This window comes from Octopus bimaculoides, chromosome 9 (assembly GCF_046866305.1).
Source record: "Octopus bimaculoides isolate indiv1 chromosome 9, ASM4686630v1, whole genome shotgun sequence".
Classification (NCBI taxonomy): Eukaryota; Metazoa; Mollusca; class Cephalopoda; order Octopoda; family Octopodidae; genus Octopus; species Octopus bimaculoides.
Window position 1 is genome coordinate 31,648,410 of NC_142936.1, and position 13,215 is coordinate 31,661,624.

At 40.4% G+C, this 13,215-nt stretch overlaps 2 protein-coding genes across 22 annotated transcripts in view; one reads left to right on the plus strand and one right to left on the minus strand.

Moving 5' to 3' along the window:
- The window catches only part of LOC106875847 (coiled-coil domain-containing protein CG32809), a 931,982-nt gene that overhangs the window by 832,088 nt on the left and 86,679 nt on the right, over window positions 1–13,215 (minus strand). The gene's annotated exons all lie outside the window — the stretch shown is intronic.
- Window positions 4,796–13,215, plus strand: part of LOC149134036 (uncharacterized) — a 45,487-nt gene continuing 37,067 nt past the window's right edge. For 3 of the 4 annotated variants that reach the window (XR_016243101.1, XR_016243100.1, XM_089357335.1), the window contains exon 1: window positions 7,969–8,653. The gene's annotated coding sequence lies outside the window, so the exon portion shown is untranslated. Of the gene's footprint in view, window positions 4,971–7,968; window positions 8,654–13,215 lie in introns of those variants that run through there. The other variant, XR_016243102.1, reaches the window with a different exon arrangement.

A 13,215-nucleotide genomic window follows, 5' to 3' on the forward strand; every position in this document is an offset into this window, starting at 1 on the left:
CTGTCAGAAAATATACTTTACAACCCGCCAGACATGCACACACAAGGAGACAGAGATACACATATACATGCAAACATAAAAACACACAAACACGAACACATGAATATGCAGAATACATACATACAAACGTACATACACACACACACATATATATACGCACACACATACATACATGTGTATGCGCACACACACTGACCCACACACATCCGCACAAACAAAAAGAACGCAGCTCGGATAACAGTCAAAGACTGTTGAAAGGATTGCAAGACGCAACGAAAAGTTTAGGAAAAATAAATAAGTAAATGAGTGGAAACTTTACCAGTGGATGTGTTAAATAATAAGGCACTAAAAGAGAAAGACTCTCCCCAGACACAACAATATGTATGTATGCATGTATGTATGTACGTTTGTGTGTATGTATGTATGCCAAAGAAAAAGTAACAGACGATGGATAAATGTCAGTTCATTACAACTGTTTCTTACGCATTTTTTTACATTACATCATAGTAAAATCAAAACGTATTCATCAAATGATCCATGTAACTTCAAAACAATAGAACAATTCCTGTGCGCAGTGGGAACGCCTGTATTCGCCAGCCAAAGCTGGCCTTGAATGGAAGAAAACAGAACCATTAAAGGGGTGGAAGTGGGTTAGGAATTTAGTTAGTGAGTGGGTTGAGATGATATTTATGGCCACCAACCTAGCTAGCAGCTGGTGAGCGTGCACGTTCGAGACAATTAGGTGGTTCGTTATCAATGACTAAAGATGAAGTTTAAGTAATAATATATGTATTCTTTTTATGTTTTACACCCTGGGGTTATAGAGATGAATAGCTTGAAGTGAAGTCGCGACAAAGGAAATAGAAGCAATTAAGTACAGATACGAAGGCAGCATACCCTTGTTTCGGATTTGAAAAGAGGCAGGGAGAAATATTCCAAATTTAGGTTAAACTAGGAGATAGTGGTTATGGAGGGGGAGGGTTTGATTTGAACTTGGATGATTCGGTCTAATAATTTTAGAATGGTAGTATCCTGTGAATGTTTTTTCCTGGTAAAGGAATATAATGTAGGAGGTTAAGTATAAATACAAATACATTGTTGGCGATATTCAAATGTGTTTGTGAGAGGAAGAAGTATGTACCTTAGAATCGTTCTTATTATAATTGTAAGTAGTGTGTACAGAAAAAGCAGGTAGTATTATAAGTGTACTACCCTTCATTTACGGTGTAGAGATAGAATAATAGAAGATACAAAACATATATCACCTGATAACAGAAAGAAGAGAGAGTACCAAATCAGATATAGTAAGCAGTTATCAAATAAATTTTTAGCTTGTTTAATGATTGTCGTGAATATTAGTTAATTTGAAGGTATACATAGCAATTATATAGGTTAAAAGTGGTTGTATACTACAAGCACAATAGTTGTACGTAAGTTGGTTCAGATGATATGTTTGTTCATTATCATGTGTTGCACAAATCATAGTTACTTGTCATAAAGGTTACTTACGGACAGAACTTAGTGGAAAATCTCTCTGGAGTATACAGGCTGCAATTTTATAGTTAAGATACGATTGGATATCGCAGATCGATAATACTAGGTAAGACTAATTATAAGAGTCGTTCCTTCAGTCACCACATACTACACAAATAATGTTATCAGGGTACATAGGGTAATTAGGGATGGAATTAATTAGAAAGTGAGAACAGAGAAGACTTGACGGAGGATGGTGGAAATCATTGGACCTTTGGTCCTACGTATGAGAAAAGTTGTGAAACTGAGGTTAGTTAACCATTGGCTATAAACTAAGCAGAGGTTACGTGATGCTTTTAAAATATTGAAAGGTACAAGTTACTTCATGGATGCATGAAAGACGAAGGTCCAATTCATTATTAATTAAATTTTCACTGTTCATTCCTTTGAAAATTTCGTACAGCTCCATACAGCATAGTCTACATCCGTATCTACTGCTTGAGTATGGTTTTGCGACTCTAATTATATCCCATTTCAAATCAAATCCAATACTATTATCTTTGAGTTCCCACATTTTCATGGCTAAAGAAGTTCTGCCTGCCCCATATCTTAATTTGAAGGATGATAAATGGTTGCATTAAGCGTTGCTTCAGATTTACAGAGCAGCTTATAAAAAACATAAGTATTTGTGTCGGTCACCACATTACACCTGTAAACTACATTTCGGCCATACATTCATCAGAAATCGGACATGATTTTCTCTCCAAAGAGTTGCATAAAGTTTTGGTCATGACACGATTGTTATCGCGAGTGAGCCTTCCTGTAACAGTACGTCCTATAGGATCAAGGATCCGGGAGTTATTAACGTTCATATAGCTAGTATTAGGGGTAATAAGATCATTATTAAGGCACGTATCATGACTTGCTAAACGCTGAGTAGAGGAATGTGGGTTAACAGCATCACAAAGGATTATGGTGGTACTGCAGAATGGTTGCCAGCACTAATATTTGTGCACTGTTCGTTTACCGTGTTTATTGCAAGAGGCGACATGCGTTGGCTTGAATTAAGGACAGTGGAAGAAGGGTAGGAGAGGAAGTGTGTTGCAGACTGAGTTAGCTGCTGTCTGAACCATTGGTACTGCTAATATCAGTTGTAGTAAGCTGACTGATGCTATTATTATTAGAATCACTAACTGGAGGAATCAGCTCTAAGGGGATATTAGAATGCTCAGTATAATTGTTAATTAAGTTGATGGTGTTATGATAATTATTATTATTGTGGTATCATTAGTTGGTGCAGTGCTATTACGGACATTATGACCAATGCTCTGGGCCATGTTTATGCATTTTTTTGTTTAGGCCAGCTATAATGGCGTATAGTGAAAGCTGAATAAGAAACCCTAACATTTTTACTGGAGAACAAGCAGTTATATTTGTGACGGAGGGAAGTTCTTTAATATACTAAATAATTTACTGCATAAAGTAGTGCATATTACGTAATTGAAAGGCGAATTATACCATTCTAGACTACCCGCGACCCGTTGGGTCACTTAGAAAGTCTGAGTTTCCCAGCAACGGAGTTTTGTTTCATGCGGTTTTTTTTCCTGGTTATTTCGCACGCTTTCAACGAATATGACATCCAAATCACGCGTAAACTGCTCCTTTCCCCGGAAAAGGAAAGATTTGGCTGGTATTTCTTGCACGCCTTGCTAGCAAGTAACAGGCATTTCGAGTCCTTTATCGCAGATAGCTGTTACGTGGTAGCAGGGCGTGCTAGAAATAGCAACCAAATCTTTGGAGCTGAGATACGTTGAATGCACTCGAAAAAAATGGTACTCCCTTGGGACGATCTTTCGCTTTGACTCCCAGAACTTTCATCCGGTTTTGTTCGTTAATTTCCGTAAAATTGTTTAATTTATTTACTTTTGTTTTAAAGTGAGACAGAGGAGAAACTGAAAGACGTTTGAACGTGTATATGAAATGGACGTTTGTGTGTGCGTGAGTAAGAGAGAGAGTGTGTGTGTGTGCCACTTACACATACATGGGAATACACGATCACTCACTCTCTCTCTCTTTCTCATACACACACACACACACACACATGCACACGTATATAAAAAAGATGTACGCATATGTATTGCTGTATGTACGTATACATGACAATACACCCCTTCACTCACTCTCTCTCTTTGTCTCTCTCTTCCCCCCACTTTCTCTTTCACACACACGTCCATTTCATATACACGTACATACATCTTTCGCTTTCTCCTCTCTTTCACTTAAAAACAAAAGTAAATAAATAAAAAAAATTTATGGAAATTAACGACTTGAAAATAATTTTAAAATAACATTAAAAAATTGTCTGTTTAAAGAAAGCTCAAATATAAATACTTACTGTACAAACAACTTTATTGAAATCACATCCAGTTAAAGATATTTCTAAATGATTAAAATATTGTGTACGTCAAAAAGTCGACGTTTATTTTTGTTGCTTAGAGAGCACGAGACTAAGTGTGTGTATATGTCACAGGTAACGGACGTGTGTTTGTGTTGATTGACACGCCATTATCTGTGTGTGTATTCTGACGTCACGAGTAAATACAAAAATAGTGTTTACTCGTTTTCATTAATAAACAGAGGTCCAAATGTCACAAAAATTTGTACTGCACATCTGAAGGTATGAAAATAATTATGTAAAAACAAAAAAAATTAAGATAAAATATACTATTTCTGACAAGCATTCCTAGAGTTTCAGTATTAAGATTATGTCACTTTTTTTCTCATTTTTATCCTTTGTGCCCCCTACCTTTCTTATTCTTATAATTAGTTCCGAACCTATGCCTTATACTTTTGTTATTGTTTGTGTTATTGCCGTTAACATCGCAATCCTATTTACCATTCTCTTTATTACATATCTCTCGCAAGCTTCTTCTAACATGTGGATTTGTTACTACTTGGACACCATCGCTAGCACAATCACATTTATTATTTTTACTTTATTTACACTAATCAGGAATTTATCAGGCTTGCTAATTCCACTCCTGCAGTCTAGGAGGTTAGTATTTTTTCCTTTGTTATTTATGTGCACTTCAATATCTTGTTTGGGCAATTTGATCCTGCTAATAGGGGCACTAAAACTAGTAGGAGTCGATGTAATCCCCTCACCTGGATTTATCATACTTGCCCGGCTATGTATTATTACGTTATTGCTATCATCATTACCTTCAATGCACCTATCATTAATATTGATATTATAGTCTTTATTAGTTGTGGGATGACGTCAGCGGCTGGGGAGCTGACCGGAAGAGGAAGGGCGCGCAGGTGATGCGCGTACGGTGGGGGAAGATTGCGCCCTTTTCGATCGGGGAAGCCATGAATGCAGGACGTGTCAATGCTTCGCTAAGATGAGGGAAAACAACTGCTATTTTTAGCGTTTCAGGACTGGCCATGTGGAAGGATACGTTACCATCCGACAGGTCTGCACCAATGAAGAGAAGGTAGGTGTCTTACTTCTAATCTCCCGCATTCACTACAAGCTATTTCGGCGCTCCACATAAGACGTCACCACGATGGCAGCTAAAATTAGGATCGCCAGCGACGTTATCAGGCCCTTTAATGGTGAGGGCGATGTAGTGGCCTGGATGCGTAAAATCAGGCTTGTGGCAAGATTGCAAGGCATTAGCGACGTGGCTAGCCTTATGGCACCATATTTGGGGCGCATTGACTCTATATCTCCTTGAGTAAGGAGAAGATTGAGCGACGTCTGAGAGAGGCTTACACCGAGTGTGAGTATACAGCCTTTGTTAAGCTAGAAACGATTAGATGGACGGGAGAGCAGGTGGATGAAGACGCGGTGGAGGTGCGTAGGCTGGCCACGCTGGCCGGGTTTACGGGACAGGGCCTGGATAGAGCAGCGCGACTGGCGTTCGTGAGTGGCACTGAGCGAACTTGTAGCTCAAGCTCGCATGTTGACGCGAAACATTGAACGGAAGGCGATAGCGATGGCGGTAACGGAGGCGCATAATGACGGACGACGGCCGGAGAAAGACGCGAAGAAGCCTACCGTTCAACGACAGCGGCCGTTCTCAGGTCGGTGTTTTAAATGTCAGGAGTCGCACATGGCGAGGGAATGTACGCAACCGGGGCTCGTCTGCTATCGATGCAGGTAGACAGAGCACATCGCCTGTGATTGCGACCAGGGAAACGACCCTGGGGAAGTTGCTGCATCTCGAACTTCCCCGCAAACGAGTAGAGGCCTGTAATTGATGTCGAGGCCGAGGGGAAGACGTTCAAGGCCCTCGTGGATACGGGTTGCACGACCACCCTTGTGACTCCATGGGTGACGAAGAAATAGAATGGGGCAAGTAGCGTCTGGGCGGTCGACGGCAGCGGAATCCGATGCAAGGGCAGCAGCAATGTAGAGATAGCGGTGCGAGGCGCGACACTAAGACTGCAGATAATTGTAATCGATCATGTGGTATACGGGGTTGATGTGGGAATGGAGACGGACGCCATCAATCGCCTCGGTGGTGTCAGGATTGCAGGAGATGAAGTCACGTTCGAAAGCGTGGGGGCGTCGTGCGCTGTGAGTCAGGATCACCAGAGAGAGCAGAGCCTCGTGAGATTTTCAGGCGGTGTTCGATGGTCGGAGGTGGACGATAGAGTGGCGATGGAAAGACGAGCCTCCGATGCTGAAGAACAGGGTGAGCTGCTACCAGCGTACTCTGAAGGTCACGCCAGAGTCGAGTTCGAAGACGAGGTAGAGAGATGGCTCAAGGAAGGAGTCCTTATCCCGTGGAATGAGGAGGTGGTGAGCGGAGTGCTACCTCTGATAGTGGTGGTACAGCTGACGAAGGGAAAAGTCAGACCGGTGCTGGACTTTAGAGAACTGAACGACCATATATCGTGCCACACGGGAGGCGAGGCGACGGACGTTTGCAGCGAGACGTTACGTGTGTGGAGACAGTCAACCAAGGCAGCGACGATTGTCGACTTCAAGTCGGCGTATTTGCAGCTCCATGTGAGTGACAAACTGTGGCGATATCAGCTGGTATGGTACAAGGGCCGGACGTACTGGGTTTCGGACTGAATTCCGCTCCGAAGATCATGGCGACGGTGCTCAAGTCCATCCTAGGGAAAGAGGACAAGATAAGAAAGGCCACCAGTTCCTATGTAGACGACATTTTGGTCGACGAAACTGTAGTGCCAGCCACCGAGGTAGTGAGACATCTGGAGAAGTTCGGGCTGATTGTGAAGCCACCGGAGTCGATGGCGGGGGAGCTCCGCTGGGGCTGAAGCTACGAAGAGATAGATCGGGTGAGTTGGTGTTCCGGAGAGGCAATGAAGTCCCAGAGCTGAGTTCCAGCGTCAGCAGGAGAGAGCTGTTCTCGGTATGCGGGAAGTTGGTCGGTCACTACCCGATCGCTGGATGGCTGCGCACAGCATGCAGTTACACCAAGAGATGAGCGGAGGGGGAGAGTTGAGGCAACAATGTGGCGATGATGCGGGAAATCCTAGAGAGGACGAGAGCGGTCAGGGAAAACTGGTATGTGCCCAAGACGGAATGCGGGACCGTTTGGTGTGATGCTAGCAGTATAGCGATAGGGGTTGTGTTGGAGATCGAAGGCGCTGAGGTAGATGACGCGGCCTAGCTTCGGAAAGCAGACGACTTTAACCACATCAATGTCGCCGAATTAGACGCGGTGCTAAAGGGGGTGAAGTTGGCCCTGAAATGGGGCTGTGCTCAATCGAAATCCAGACGGATTCGGCTACCGTGCTCGGCTGGGTAGGATCGGTGATCACCGGTGAGAGGAGAGTTCGGACGAAAGGTGCCGCGAAGATGTTGATGAAGCGCCGCCTAGGAGTTCTAGGAGAGCTGATTGCCGAGTTCGGACTGAAGCTAAACGTGGTTTTCGTGCCTTCGGAGAGAAACAGGGCAGACGCACTGACCAGCCGGAGGAGGCAAAGAAAGGGATAGCTGCGGCGTGTCGGTTGGATGACTCCTAACTGAAGAGACTACATGTTATGCATCACTTGGGGGTGGATAGGACCCTGTATCTCGCGAAGATGATTGATGCTGATGTCACTAGGAGAAGCATCCGGAAAGTGGTCGAGAGCTGTGACAGGTGCCAGTCCATTGACCCTGCTCCGTGTGGGCATGAGCAAGGAAACCTTTCGGTAGAGCACAACTGGAAGAGACTAGCTGTAGATGTGACGCACTACCGTCAGGGAATGTATCTCTCCATGGTCGACTGCGGGCCGGGCCGGATAGCCATTTGAAGGGAGTTGAGGACGGACATTGCTGACGAGATTGCACAGATTTTGAACGGGATATTTTTAGAGAGGGGTCCCGTGGAAGAACTGCTAATGGACAACGGGGCGGCGTTTCGTTCGGAAGCGTTGAGGGATATGCTCGACCGGTGGAAAGTGCGTCGCTTGTTGAGAGCAGCGTATAGGCCGAGCGGTAACGGAATCGTAGAGAGGCACCATTGGATAATCAAGGCATGGCGGAAAGAGGGCACATTTCGCCGCTGGAAGCAGTTTCCAGGTATAACATGTCTCCCCCGATCCGGACAAGCTGAAGAATCTGTGCCACACAGAGCGGTATTTAAATACGAATGGAGGTATCCCAGTAAAGCGCCGGAGTGCCACGAGGAAGAGAAGGAATCCGCCTGCGGGAAAATAGGGGAGGAAGTTTGGGTTAAGCCACCAAAGGCGCGCTGTATGTCTCAATGGAGCAGAGGAACGGTGACGACGGTTAATTCCAGAAACATCGTCTCCGTGGATGGAATGCTGCGTCACGTTTTGAATCTTCGCAGGATTGTCGCTCCGTCGGATGACGAATGTGGAGAGGAGAACGAGATGCGTAGCTTGAGGAAATCTCGACGCGTAAGGCATCCGCCCGGTTGGATGGTGGATTTCGACGTGGAGTGGGGGGTGGGGTGAACTTTAAGATCAGGGTGGCGTGTGGGATGACGTCAGCAGCTGGAGAGCTGACCGGAAGAGGAAGGGCGAACAGGCGGGGGAAGATTGCGCCCTTTTCGATCGGGGAAGCTATGAGTGCAGGACGTGTCAGTGCTTCGCCAAGGTGAGGAAAAACAGCTGCTATTTTTACCGTTTCGGGACGAGCCATATGGAAGAATACGTTACCACCCGACAGGTCTGCGCCAACGAAGAGAAGGTAGGTGTCTTACTTCTAATCTTCCGCGTTGGTTCCAGAGTTTTCATATCCGGACCTGCAATCCTGAAAAATTTCTTGCTTTTTGCCAGCGTTAGAAAGGGTCAAAGGTTAATGTTTAACTGGGTCAAATTATAAAAATGAGAGTAAGAACTAAAGATGTCTTCATTCATTGAAAGTTGTGTGATTCTACGTTAAATACCTTTTACTAAATAGTTAATTACGGATGTGGATGTGACCCTCGAGTTTACTAACATATTTAGTGATTTCATCCAGTTTTCAGTTATTATTTTCACGAGTTAACAAAAAAAAAAAAAAAAAAAAAAGCCCAGCCTGCTGGGTGTTGTTAATAACTGTCTAGAAAACGAATATGGCAAAAAAATTTGCGTAGACGAACCACTTAAATTCCTCTTAACTTCCAGGAAAATTAATATTTTTTCGTGAAATTTTCTACAAATATACCTTGATGTATGTACATTTCGAGCATGTAGGAATTTTGAAGGAAACAACTGCAGGTTATTTTTGAGAAGTGTTCTCCACTCGGTGGTGTTTCGGAGCAAGTCGTCCATAATTGTTTCATTTTTCTCTATTATGGTGCGTATGTGCATCCGTACATTTCTACTTTACACTGTCCGAATGGAAACCCTGGAACATCACAATGTTCACTTTCATTTTATTCTCTACTCGACATCGCACTATTTATATATATATATGCATATATATGTATATGTATACATATATATATACATATATATATATATATATATATATATATATATATATATATATATATATATATATATATATATATATATATATATACATATATACATATATATATATACATATACATATATATATATACGTATATATACATACATATATATATATATACATATATATATTGTATATTATTTTATGTGTATTAATATTATCTCAGTTATAGAAACTTTCGATAGTTTGAATACGTTAATAGTTACCAGGGGTAGCAAAATTACACTAAAAAACAAGATATCCCAGCCGATTTACAGGTTGATATACCAAGTTAACGTGATACATTTTGAGAATATATGGATAATAACAACAAATGGAGCAAAACGCATGTCGATGAAAGTTCCTTTAATTCCTAGATACATGTATCGAAGCAAGTGAGGGACATTTCACAAAAAAAGAAAGAAAGGTTTGCTGGAAAAATCACTTGTTTCTCATCAGGGAGAACATAATAAAACATTTAGTAGCAAGACAAAAACGAAATGATGGGGTACTCAGCTCGTAAGTTACCCCATCATTTCGTTTTTGTCTTGCTACTAAATGTTTTATTATGTTCTCCCTGATGAGAAACAAGTGATTTTTCCAGCAACCCTTTCTTTCTTTTTTTGTGAAATGGCCCTCACTTGCTTCGAAATATATATGTAGGAATTAAAGGAACTTTCATCGACATGCGTTTTGCTCCATTTGTTGTTATTATACATATATATATATATGCATATATATATACATATATATATATATATATATATATATATATATATACATATATGTATATACATATATATATACATATATATATAAATATATATATACACATATATATATATACTTATATATATATACATATACATATATATATATGTATGTATATACATATACATATATACATACATCTATGTATACGTATATATAAATGTACCTTTATATATATGTATACATATATGTATACGTATTTATATACATGTATATATATATGTATATATATATATATATATATATATATATATATATATATATATATATATATGGTGGTTGTCTACTCCTTAAACAGAGTTTGACCACCTCCTGCACCTACACCTTAGCCCTTTCATGGCGTCTGATGTGGCTTTTTAAACCAGACAGTGTTTTGAAAAAACACCCACACAGATTGCACCTCTGATTTGCACTACCAATACCTGCAAGTAAGTTCTGCTCATTGTGGATCCTAACATGTCTTTTAAGACCCCCATTGGATTTGCAAACCCTCTGGCACACACCACATTCAAACGTGTGCACAGACATATAATCAGAATAGCTGGGTGAGGTTTGTTTTCCATGTGTTCGCAGGTGAGATTTGAGGCCAGCCAAGGACAGACATGGTCTGTCACAGACTGTGCACACAAAAAGGTCCTTGTCATTCACCTTCTCAGTCTTCACCTTTTTCCTTAAATGTCTCTTGAGCCCTGCTTGCATCGTCCTGGCCTCTTCAAATGCTTTCACTCCACTCCACACCCTTGTTCGCCATCCAACTCGATCTGAAGCGAGGACTTCTATATCTTTTGGAGCCATTCCAATTGACTTCATAGCAGTCCTTATGCCATCCTTAAACCTTTTTTTAGGTTTATGCCGATAACGTTTCCCCTCTGCAAGCTCACCATAAAACAGCTGTTTCGGCATGCGTTCATCTGCCATTCGAACAATATGGCCACACCATCTCAATTGGTTCCTCAAAATCATGGCTTTAATTGAGGGGATGCCTGCAGATGCAAGGATATCTGTGTTTGGAGTAAAAGAATTCCATTTAATTGTTAAAATATGACGAAGGCATTTTTGGTGAAATTTTTCTAACATTTTAAAATGCCTTTCATAACAGGTCCAAGTTTCACAGGAATACAATAGGGATGTTAAGACAAATGATTTGTAAAGAGCCAGCTTTGTATTGTTATTTATATGTCGCTGGCGCCAGACGCGTGACTCCAAGCCACCAAATGCTTTTGCTGCCCTTTGAATTCGCAGGTGTATTTCCGTATCAAGATTTCCATCATCTTGAACAGAGCTTCCCAGGTAGACAAATGAATTGACAACCTCAAGTAACTTTCCCTTAACAAAAATTTTAGGGAGGTTACAAACAGCACCATACGCAGGTTGATACATCACAACTGTTTTTTTCAGATTGATGGTCAGGCCAAAATCATCACAAGCTGCATCAAATGCAGATACAAGGGATTGCAGACCCGATTCAGAATGACTAACCAGATCGCAATCGTCAGCATACAAAAGTTCCCTAATAAGTGAAGTAAAAACCTTCGTTTTAAACTTCAGTCGGGTCAAATTAAAAACATTCCCCGTTGTTCGATATTTTATGTAGATACCCTCCTCAGAGTTTTGAAAGGAATGTGACACCACAACGGCAAAGTATATTGCAAAGAGGGTGGGTGCATCAAGGTCTCCCTGCTTTACTCCATTTTCCACAGCAAAAGATTCAGAAAGCCTACCACCAAAATTAACCCTAGCTCTCATATCCTGATGCAAAGCCTTGACCATGTTTATAAACTTTTCTGGGCAACCAATTTTCCCCAGAATTAGCCACAGAGCACTTCGATTAACAGTATCGAATGCTTTGCTCAAATCAACAAAGCAATGGTACAGAGCAAGATTCTGTTCAATGCACTTCTCCTGTAATTGTCTGACAGTAAAGATACAATCAGCTGTGCCCCTGGAGGAACGAAAACCACACTGAGACTAAGACACCATACTTGGAACTATAAAGGTATTTAAACGTTCTAACAAAATGCGTTGTTTCGAAACTGTTCGGTATGAGCATGTGAGTGTGTGCAAGCTCGTATGTGTGCACGCTCATATGTGTGCACGCACTTATGTGTTCGTGCTTATATGTAAGTATGTGCGTCCATATGTGTGTTTGTAACAATTTCGTTTATATCAGATCAGATAGAGACTTTATATATATATATATATATATATATATATATATATATATATATACGAAAAGATAAAAAAATAATAATAATAAGGCAGAATGCTAAACTGAAGGTATTTTTTAATATAGATGTGTATAAGGAAGATTAAAAAGGACTTCTAACCGGCTTTCATTGCATAGCAAATTTTCAAGATGGTGGAAAATGAAAATAAAGTTTTTTACAAACAAATGATGAACATATAAAAAAATAAATATACCAATACATTATATTGTCTTTGATCTTTTAAATTTCAATGGTAATCCATGTAGATAATTGTTAGAAAGATTTATTTTAGTTTTGTGTTATGTTTAAAAAGGCTGAATTTTTATGCCAAACAGGAAATGTGGATAAGGGGAGAAAATTTTGTGGGTTTTATACTCTTTAGCTGGAGCTCTGCACTCTTTGTCAACATAGCCACATGTCGTGTTTGACACATAAACATTCAGCCTTTTCAAACATAACACAAAACTAAAATACATGCATCCTAATCTTTCTAACAATTATCTACATGGATTACCATTGAACTTTAAAAGCTCAAAGACAATATAATGGATTGGTATATTTATTTTTGTAATATATTATTTTTTTGTAAAAACATTATTTTCATTTTCCCCCTTCTTGAAAATTTGCCATGCAATGAAAGCCGGTTAGAAATCCTTTTTAATCTTTCTTATACACATTTATATTAAAATATGCTTTCAGTTTAGCATTCTGCCTTATTATTATTATTATTATTTATTTTCCTATTATTTGTCCACATGCGGTTAACACAATCCCACCATTTACTGACTTATATAAATATATACTTATATATAAGTATATATATATATATATATA